The following is a 10,510-nucleotide window of genomic DNA, read 5'->3' as shown; positions in this document are numbered from 1 at the left end:
GATGGGGGAGGAAGCAGGGGGCGGAGCCTGTATGATTATAGTGGATGGGAGGAAACATCGCCACGCCCACTAACCTTTCAGGAGCCCATACATTCTAGACTGAACCATATATCTAGTGTGCGGCTCTGCCGGAAGAGGTATGTGGAGATTCCCCATTACTGAGCATTAACCCCTTCAGCTCTGAGACTATTTGAGTGGGGTTTTTTTGCCACTTTCTAAGAATAAGAATGTTTTTTTTTTTTCTTTTCCTTTGATAGAGACTCTGAAAACCAGGAAGTGAGGAAGCTCTAATTGCTCTCATGGTATGGAGCTGCTTTCTTGGCCTCCTCACAGTGTAATGTTCCCTCAGTACCGCCATCCCTCCCCCCCCCCACACACAGTATAGTGTTCTCCCAATACTACCATCCCCCACACATAGTATAATGTTCCCTCAGTACCGCCATCCCCCCCACACAGTATAATGTTCCCTCAGTACCGCCATCCCCCCCACACAGTATAATGTTCCCTCAGTACTGCCATCCCCCACACATAGTATAATGTTCCCACTGTACCGCCATCCCCCCCATACACAGTGTAATGTTCCCTCAGTACCGCCAACCCCCCCCACACACAGTATAATGTTCCCGCAGTACCACCAACCCCCCACACAGTGTAATGTTCCCACAGTACCGCCATCCCCAATCACAGTGTAATGTACCCACAGTACAACCATCCCCCACACAGAATAATGTTCCCTCAGTACCACCATCCGCCCCATACACAGTGTAATGTTCCCGCAGTACCACCATCCCCCCATACACAGTGTAATATTAGTTCCCTCAGTACCACCATCCCCCCACACAGTGAAATGTTTCCACAGTACCGCCATCCCCCCACACACAGTATAATGTTCCCACAGTACCGCCATCCCCCCACACACAGTATAATGTTCCCTCAGTACCGCCATCCCCCCACACAGTATAATGTTCCCACAGTACCGCCATCCCCCCACACACAGTATAATGTTCCCATAGTACTTCCATCCCCCCACACACAGTATAATGTTCCCATAGTACTTCCATCCCCCCACACAGTATAATGTTCCCACAGTACCGCCATCCCCCCACACACAGTATAATGTACCCACAGTACCGCCATCCCCCCACACACAGTATAATGTTCCCACAGTACCGCCATACCCTCACATACAGTATAATGTTCCCTCAGTACTGCCTTCCCCCCACAGTGTAATGTTTCCACAGTACCGCCAACCCCCCACAGTCTGGTCCTCACTCAGCCCCATTCTTGCTGCAGACCCCGGTGACCCCAGGACACAGCACCGACCTCCCGGACCAGTTTCCCCAGTTTGGTGGATCCGGCGGTCGGCAGGGGTTATAGATGTATGAGGGGCCATTATCTGAGGTCTGAACTGTACACGGTAATGAAGACCTTCTGGGGACAGATTATTCCAAAACTAGAACTTTATCTTTTGCAGTCAGTGTCGCTGTATTTTAGCTTTCTATTGTTTAATTTGCTTTATATTTTAATGTCACTTTCTAGGACACCATTGTTAGGCCTCCGGCTGTCATTGCGATATTTTGGGATGTGTCTTTGGGGAACACAGGCCTCCCTTCACCGCATTCTCCATTTGCATAAGAAGAAATGAAAAATAATCTGTTGAGGTGAGACACCAAGGGTCTCTTAATGTTTGACTGCCCTTTTCTGATTATGTGGAATGTCATGTGTGCACGCGGGAAGAAATAACAGACTGCGGTCGGTTAATAGCTTCCTATCATGACAAACACCAGAAAGACTCCGCTCAGTTTATTGTTCACAAAACTTTTATAGTTCTAGATAAGAAAAGGGTGTAGGCAAAAATATAGTCCAATCAAATATCTCAGGTCGGGCTCGGGTCGTGCAGCAACTTGCATCGTCTCTACTGGATTGGTTGGTCCAAACTTTGGGTGTTCTCAATCTCCTTATCATCTTCGGCATTGTCCATGATGCAGGTGCCATCTTTGAGTTACATGTGCTAACATATTGTATTAATTAAAATCACTGAATATATATATATATATTTTTATATACACCCCGTGCAGAATTATTAGGCTAGTTGTATTTTAGAGGATTTTTTTTTATTATTGATCAACAACTATGTTCTCAATCAACCCAAAGCTTAATATTTTTGGAAGTTGGAGTTGGGTTTTTTTAGATTTGGCTATGTTAGGAGGATATACTGTGCAGAATTATTAGGCAACTTAATAAAAAACAAATATATTCCCATCTCACTTATTTATATTCACCAGGAAAACATATATAACTGCACAAAATTAAGAAATAAACATTTCTGACATGCGCAAACAAAATCCCAAAAAATTAGTGACCAATATAGCCACCTTTCTTTCTGATGAAAAGAAGAAATATGTCAGCTCACCCCTCTTCACTCCTGGACTCTGCACTGATGCAAGGAACGCCCTGGCCCGGGCGGAAATGAATGTAGCAAGAATCAAATATCCAGCATCATGGAGAGTAGAAATAAAACTGGCATTTATTTGGAAATGCCATGAATAAGACTCCCTGGTCGAAACGCGTCGGATAATTCCACCCTTTTGCACTTGTGCCTCTGTGTCCACTGCACAGTCTGCATGTTTTTATATTTTTCCAAATAAATGCAAGTTTTATTTCTACTCTCCATGATGCTGGATATTTGATTCTTGCTACTTTCTTTCTGATGACACTCAACAGGCTACATCCATAGATTCTGCAGTTGCTTGATCTGTTTACCATTAACATTGCGTGCAGCAGCCACCACAGCCTCCCAGACACTGTTCCGAGAGGTGTACTGTTTTCCCTCCCTGTGGATCTCACATTTTATGAGGGACCACATGTTCTCAATGGGGTTCAGATCAGGTAAACAAGGGGGCCATGTCATTATTTTTTCATCTTTTAGACCTTTACTGGCCAGCCATGCTGTTGAGTAGTTGGATGCATGTGATGGAGCATTGTCCTGCATGAAAATCATGTTTTTCTTGAACAATACCGACTTCTTCCTTTACCACTGCTTGAAGAAGTTGTCTTCCAGAAACTGGCAGTAGGTCTGGGAGTTGAGCTTCACTCCATCCTCAAGCCAAAAAGGTCCCACTAGTTCATTTTTGATGATACCAACCCATACTTGTACCCCAACTTCACCTTGCTGGCATCTGAGTCGGAGTGGAGCTCTCTGCCCTTTACTGATCCAGACTCTGGCCCATCCATCTGGCCCATCAAGAGTCACTCTCATTTCATCAGTCCATAAAACCTTTGAAAAATCAGACTTTAGTCTATGTGCGCACTAGGCGTTTTTTTCTGCGGTTTTGCTGCAGAAATTTCTTGAGAAATGTTTGCAATCTTTCTGCAGACATTTCCTAGCAAAACCTATGGGAAAAAAAATAGCTGTGCGCACACTGCGTTTTTTTCTCAAGAAAATTTTTTCTGAAGAATTTCTTGAGAAAATTTCTTGTGCATGTCACTTCTTTTCCGCAGGTACCTGCGGTATACCCCCGGTATTTCACTCCATTCACTGTAATGTAATCGCAAAATACCGGGGGTATACCGCAGGTAGCAAATGATGTGCGGTATACCCTCAGTATAGCCGCGATTTACCTGCGGTAATGCTCATCACTCCCTGTGGTTTTGCAAGGAGTGATGTCATTATGCCAGGAAGAGGAAGCGGAGTAGAGTAAACACACACGTCACACTCCCTGGACACCGCACAGAAGCACTTCCGTTTGACCTCCATGTGCCCGTGCAGTCTGTGTCCCGCTCCAGCCCCGCGGCTGCCTGCACTGCTGTGTGTCAGTGTCTGCCCGCAGTATCAGCAGCTTGTCACGCTGCAGTGCTGGCAGACACTGACACACAGCAGTGCGTGCAGCCGCTGGGATGACGAGCGCTGCTGTCAGGAGGTTAGATGAGATCATTACCTCCTGTGACGATCTCCTGCCTCCTGACGTCAGCGCGGTCACTGCTGTCTATGCCCGTCTCGCAAGCGGCCCGAGACTGTCACTAGCGGTGACGTCACGGGCTCTCGCGATACTGCTGACAACGCGGCGGGCATAGAAGTCAGTGACAGCGCTGACGTCAGCAGTACAGGAGATGATCACAGCAGGTAATGATCTCATCTATCCTCCTGACAGCAGCGCTCGTCATCCCCTGCAGTGACCTGGGCTATTGATGTTAGCTCAGGTCACTGCATTGCTCTCCCAGCCAATGGGGAACATTCAGTTCTTCATTGACTGGGACAGTGACTATGGTATGGGTCGCCGTGGGACCCCCGCCCCCCCCACCCTTATTGGATTACGCAGTACGTGGAATTGATTGTTCTTGTCAATAAATTGGTGAAAGAGGGAATGTTTTGGGGAGTGTTTTTTCAAATAAAACTTTTTTTTTTGTCTATTTTTTTATTTCTTACTGACTGGGTTGGTGATGTCGGGTATCTGATAGACGCGTGACACCATGAACCCCAGGGCTTGATGCTAGGTGACATTACACATCTGGCATCAACCCCATATATTACCTCGTTTGCCACTGCACCAGGGCAACGGGATGAGTTAGGGCGAAGCACCAGGATTGGCACGTCTAATGGATGCGCCACTTCTGGGGCGGCTGCGGCCAGCTATTTTTAGGCTGGGGAGTGTCCAATAACAGTGGACCTCCCTAGTCTGAGAATACCAGACCACAGCTGTCCACTTTACCTTGGCTGGTGATCCAATTTGGGGGGGACCCCACGTTTTTTGTTTTAAATTTTTTATTTAATGTAAAATAACAGCGTAGGGTGCCCTCTGTTTTGGATTACCAGCCAAGGTAAAGCTGCCAGCTGTGGTTTGCAGGCTGCAGCCGTCTGCTTTACCCTAGCTGGCTACAAAAGATGGGGGGATCTCACGTGGTTTTTTTTTTTAATTATTTATTTCATGGCTAAATACAAGGCTAGGCACCCTTTAGTGCCACATGAAAGTTACTAAAGGGTGCCAGCTTAGAATATGCAGGGAGGTGGGACATTATATAGGTCTTTCTCATTTATTATCTATCTATCTTTCTCTCTATCCATCTTTCCCTCTATCCATTATCTATCTGTCTATCGATTATCTATCTATTATCTATATTATTTATTGCAGTTACAGCATAAAAAAACCGCAGGGACCAACCTGCGGCAAAACTGCGGGAAAAACGCATGCGTTTTTCCCGCGGTTTTTTACCGCAGGTGCGGTAATCTTCAACTCCCAGAAGTTTTTCAAGAAATTTTCTTGAGAAAAATCACTTTTCTAGTGCGCACATAGCCTAAGACATTTCTTGGCCCAGTCTTGACGTTTTATCTTATGTTTCTTGTTCAAAGGTGGTCGTTTTTCAGCTTTCCTTACCTTGGCCATGTCCCTGAGCATGGCATGCCTTGTGCTTTTTGATACTCCAGTAATGTTGCAGCTTTGAAATATGGACAAATTGGTGGAAAATGGCATCGTGGCAGCTTCACGCTTGATTTTCCTCAATTCATGGGCTGTTATTTTGTGCCTTTTTTGCCCAACACGCTTCTTGCAACCCTGTTGGCTATTTGCCATGAAACGCTTGATTGTTTGGTGATCACGCTTCAAAAGTTTGGCAATTTCAAGACTGCTGCATCCCTCTGCAAGATATCTCACAATTTTGGACTTTTCAGAGCCCGTAAAATCTGTCTTCTGACCTATTTTGCCAAAGGAAAGGAAGTTGCCTAATAATTAAGCACACCTTGTATAGGGTGTTGATGTCATTACACCATGCCCCTCCTCATTACAGAGATGCACATCACCTGATTTACTTAATTGGTAGTTGGCTCTCAAGCCTATATGTGCTGCCCCCACGTCAGTAGCCGGGCTGCTCGGATCCGGATCCGCTGTGGCTCGAGGGGCGTCCGGACCCGGGGGTCGTGCGGCCACTCAAATAAAGGGGGTATTTATAGGGGATGGTGTATTTAGAGTTTGTGACGCCACCCGTGGTGTGTGGTAAGGTGGAGTACCACCGCTGCAGCTGGGAGCACCCGATGGCGATGGAGTGGGCAGCTAGGTGTTCAACTCCTCCACGGGTAGAGGGGAATGCCCCGGGGCGCGGTGATGGGGACGTGCCGTTGGGGAGGTAAGGGTCACTTGCGTACTCACTCAGTCCATAAAGCTGACACCGACAACTTAGTAAATCAAAGTTCTGGACACCGCTGCCACTGAGGGGAGCATGTTTGGGTCCCGTCCCTGCTGGTGTTGCCTGATGATCTGTGACCTTTCCCTTGGCACCTTGTTCTCTACTTAGTTGACCCCTATAGCTTGAAACTAATCGGGTCCCGCTCCCCAGTGTGGCTAACTGAGGGAGCTTGCTCTCAGGGTTCACGCTTGGGATTTTCTGGACCGTTTGAGTGGAAAGTCATATCCCCCTCGTTGCGCTAGTACCCCGATTTTGGAGTGGGTGGAGAGCGGATCTTGAAGGCTCCGTTCTTGTTGGGTGAATTGTCAGGTTGCCTGAAGCTACTCCCTGACCTAGGGTCCACGTACCCCGCCGTGCCCTAGTCCCAGCCCGGTGATGGTACAAGGCCGCCGGCTGTCCTCCTCGACAGTTCCGTGCCCCTTGTCACAATACCCTGCGACCGGGGGTCCAGCTCCTACTAGGCCCAGACCACCGTCTGCCACCTAGTTACTTCCAAGCAGAGAGTAATAGAGATGGGTTTTCCAAAACCGTGCCAATGACCAAAGGACGATGGTAATATAAGATTAATGTTGCTTTATTTTCATGCTCAGGTCAACGCGTTTCAGGAGACTCAGCTCCCTTCATCAGGACAAACAGGCAAAAGAACAAATCACATAAGATTTGATGTTCTTTTGCCTGTTTGTCCTGATGAAGGGAGCTGAGTCTCCTGAAACGCATTGACCTGAGCATGAAAATAAAGCAACATTAATCTTATATTACAATCGTCCTTTGGTCATTGGTGCGGTTTTGGAAAACCCATCTCTATTACTCTCTATCAGCCATTTCGGGGACTGCAGCCTTAACCTGGAGTTGCATGCTTATATAGGAGTTGTGACTGTCACAACTTCCATAGGTGAGTTCAGCCACATTATTTAACCCCTTTTCCTATTGGGGTAAGACCCTATTGCGCTTCTTTTTCCACAGTCTTCTATTACCTAGTTACTTCCAAGGAGCCCGGCTCCTGACCTCCTCTCTCTTTCACCTCCAACACTACGCTGGCCTACACCTGACACTCCTGACCTCCCCTTACCAACCCTCCAAGTGGGCGACCCTATTCCACTCAGGCCGTCCGCTGGTGTGTCTGGTGGGTGTGGTACAAAGTGTTCCTAGGATTTTGATTAGCTGGTTTTGGCAACACCATAAGTTGCAGACCCGTAACCAAGGAGGAGGTAGATATTGCACAGAAGGGCAGATTGCACAATACCCTGTGACGATCTGATAGGCCAGGGCTTCACATATACAGCTTGGAGAAGGACAACATGTATAAAAATTATCATGTGATCAAAATACTCATTTGCCTAATAATTCTGCACACAGTGTAGATATGTGTGTTAGTAGAAAGCAAAAGCATTTATAAATATGTATGTTAGGCTACATCAACTAGACTATGTATCTGGGTCTGTGAAATGGCTGAATTAAGTATTTCAGGTTACTTAATTCTTACCCCTAACAAATCCTAGTTGAGTCCTCAGTAGTTGATTCCTGTTAATGAGTGAAATGATGGTAACAAGTAGCCGCTTTCCAGACTCCTCCGGTCTTTTTGTACCGCCCCCGTAGGAGCAGCCGAGCCGGTGGCTCAAGGGGTCTCCGGACCTGGGGGCCGCGCGGACACTCGAATTAAAAAGGAGTGGGGGAGTATATATACGGGATTAGGAAAGTTCGTGACGCCACCCACGGTGCGTGGTACGTTAGGGTATCACCGCTGCTGTTGGAGACGCCCGGTAGTGGTGGTATGGCAGCAAGGTGAGTTAACCCCTCCGTGGGTAGGGGGGTTTTTGCCCCGGGAGCCCGGTGATGGTGATGTAGGGGTGCCGTTGGGGGTAGGAGAAGGGTTTTTCAGTGTACTCACTCAATCCAGAAATAACTATACCGACAGCTTGTAAACCAGAGTTCCGAGCACCACTGCAGTTGGGAGGGAGCACGCTTGGGTCCGTGTCCTTGGTGTTGTGGTTAGTCTGTGACCCTTTCCTTGGCACCTGTGTTTTCTTCTTTGGACCCTCAAGTGTGAAACTTTTCGGGTCCCGCTCACCCATATGGCTAACGGAGTGAGCTTGCTCTCAGGGTTCACGCGTAGGATTTCTTTGGACTGTATTGGGAAAGTCCTATCCCATCGGTGCGCTAGTACCCCGATTTTGGAGCAGGTTGAGGATGACACTTGAAGTCTTCACCCCTGTGGGGTAAATTACCAGGACGCATGAAGCTACTTCCCGGCCTAGGGTCCACATACCCCGTCGTGCCCTGGCCCCTGCCCGGTGATAGCTCAAGGCCGCCCTTCTCGGCAGACCGTGACCCCTTACACTATCCCCTGCGACCAGGGTTCCAGCTCCTACCAGGCCCAGACCAACGTCTACCACCTAGTACTCAGGAGCCCAGCTCCTCCTGTGACCTCTCCTCACGAGAGTCACTTCCTTCTCCTTCCACTACCACTTCACTTCTCCTCTCACTTTCTCACTCTCCCCTACCAACTCCCCATTTGGGCCGCCCTATTCCCTTCAGGCCCCACAATAGTGTGGCTGGTGAGTACAGTGTAAAGTGTTCCTAGGGTTTTGATTGGCTCAGCTGTTAGCAACACCAAAGGACCAGGACCCGTAACCAAGGAGGGTGGATACTGTGCTGAAGGGCAGATTGCATAATACCCTGTGATGACCTGATAGGCCAGGGCTTCACATTCCCCCTTGGTTAGACGTAGCTCGTCCCCGAGCTACAGGACACCAGAGGGTTTTTTTTGTTTTGCTTTTAACTGTAGAAAGGGGAAAAATGTAACATATTTACACACTTTTATTAAACGGGATCCATCCCACACAGGGGAGGCAATGCACTTAAACTTTACTAAAGTTTGTTAAGAGTTCGTCGCCCAACGGTGGGACGCTACCGGTTTTTATGTTAACAGAGGATCAACCTACTCCGTTGCAGCCCCTTCCTGCGACAGTCCAGTCCCAACGTCCCGGACCCCAATAACGTGCCACCCAAACAGCCTGTTCCCCCTGGAAACCTAAGGTGGGTCCGTGACTGGGTTAAGGTCCCGGATGTTGTATTTTAGACGACTCTGGTTGGCACAGGAGGTGCAACTATTATATAAGACACAAGTTCGTGTTGGTCACGCCAGTCCTGTGACCGTGGTCCATATTTACTTAATATATTTAAAACTTTTAACGGAGTCCATGTACCGTTTGTACATTTTCAGCAATTTACTTGTAAATCAGGTAACTTTCACTCGTTTCATTAAAACTGGTTGATTAGGCACTTATTCACTAACATTTTCTATATGAAAAATAATAAACTATGGAAAATAATAAACGAAAACACCGATATCTAACAATTCTATGGCATCGCAACTACTGATACTGTAACATTTTATTTTTTTTTTAACACTCTAATAATAGACTGTCGGGTCCCATAGCCATGCTTCCTTGCGACTACGTGCTACTGACGCCGACACATACCCTTCTTCAAACATCACATTTTTGGTTACTTCCAGGGCATACCAGCCCCGCTTTCCGCAATGCCGGGTATAGGTAACCATCTCTTCAGGCTGAAGATTACGCTCTGGGTGGCCCCATGGAACGTGCTGCGCCACATCTCGTCGGGACACATGCATCCCCGCTGTGAAGCCTGCTTCACGGATGAACCCCCATTCTTACTAGGGGTCAAACCACTCCACAAGGCCACGGCACCGCGGCCCTTTTACTCGGGAAGCAGCGCTCCTTATCTGCTCCTTTTCTTCTCGATCATGGGCGGCAAGCTCCCGTCGTTGCAATTTCTGACTGTAATTGGTACTGTTGTCGCTCCCAGTAGGAGACATCAGCATCCGGCTTCAGCTCCCTATCTGGCTCTGGTTTCACTTGGACTCTGGCGGCCCCAACAGCCGCCGGGATACCGCGCGGCAACGGAACAGGTGGGCATCTTGGTTCCGCTCCCGCTGGTGTAAACTGATAGACCGACTGCTCCACAGCTGGAGTTGCAGGGCCCCAGTGCTCCGCCTCTGAGAACGGGCCCGGTGATGCGGCCGGGTCTGGTCTGGCTGGTGTCTGGGCGACCGCTGCCGTGGCTTGAATGAGGGCCTCGACCTGGATCTCTGCAGCTGGAGATTCTGATGAATTGACTGAAGGTTCCGCTGCCGGGGTTGGTGGGGGCAGCTCGGCGCCCGCCGAGGACGGGGTAGTCGGTAATGGAACGCTTACTGCGAGTGGGGACGGTCCGGATCCCTCAGCCACTTTGGCCAGATTTGTGCAATCAATAGGGACTGGGTAACCGCTTACCCTCTCTTCACGTGGGATTTCGATCTCACGGGCTT

The 10,510-nt window shown here is 48.4% G+C and overlaps 1 protein-coding gene across 1 annotated transcript in view; it reads left to right on the top strand.

Annotated features, from left to right (window-relative positions):
- The first annotated feature begins 74 nt into the window (after window positions 1-74).
- The window catches only part of LOC142312178 (uncharacterized), a 35,804-nt gene continuing 25,368 nt past the window's right edge, over window positions 75-10,510 (top strand). The window contains exons 1-3 of the mRNA XM_075351077.1: window positions 75-137; window positions 258-302; window positions 1,540-1,661. The gene's annotated coding sequence lies outside the window, so the exon portion shown is untranslated. The remainder of the gene's footprint in view (window positions 138-257; window positions 303-1,539; window positions 1,662-10,510) is intronic.

Source organism: Anomaloglossus baeobatrachus, chromosome 5 (assembly GCF_048569485.1).
Source record: "Anomaloglossus baeobatrachus isolate aAnoBae1 chromosome 5, aAnoBae1.hap1, whole genome shotgun sequence".
Lineage (NCBI taxonomy): Eukaryota > Metazoa > Chordata > Amphibia > Anura > Aromobatidae > Anomaloglossus > Anomaloglossus baeobatrachus.
This window is presented reverse-complemented; position numbering and strand designations above follow the sequence as displayed.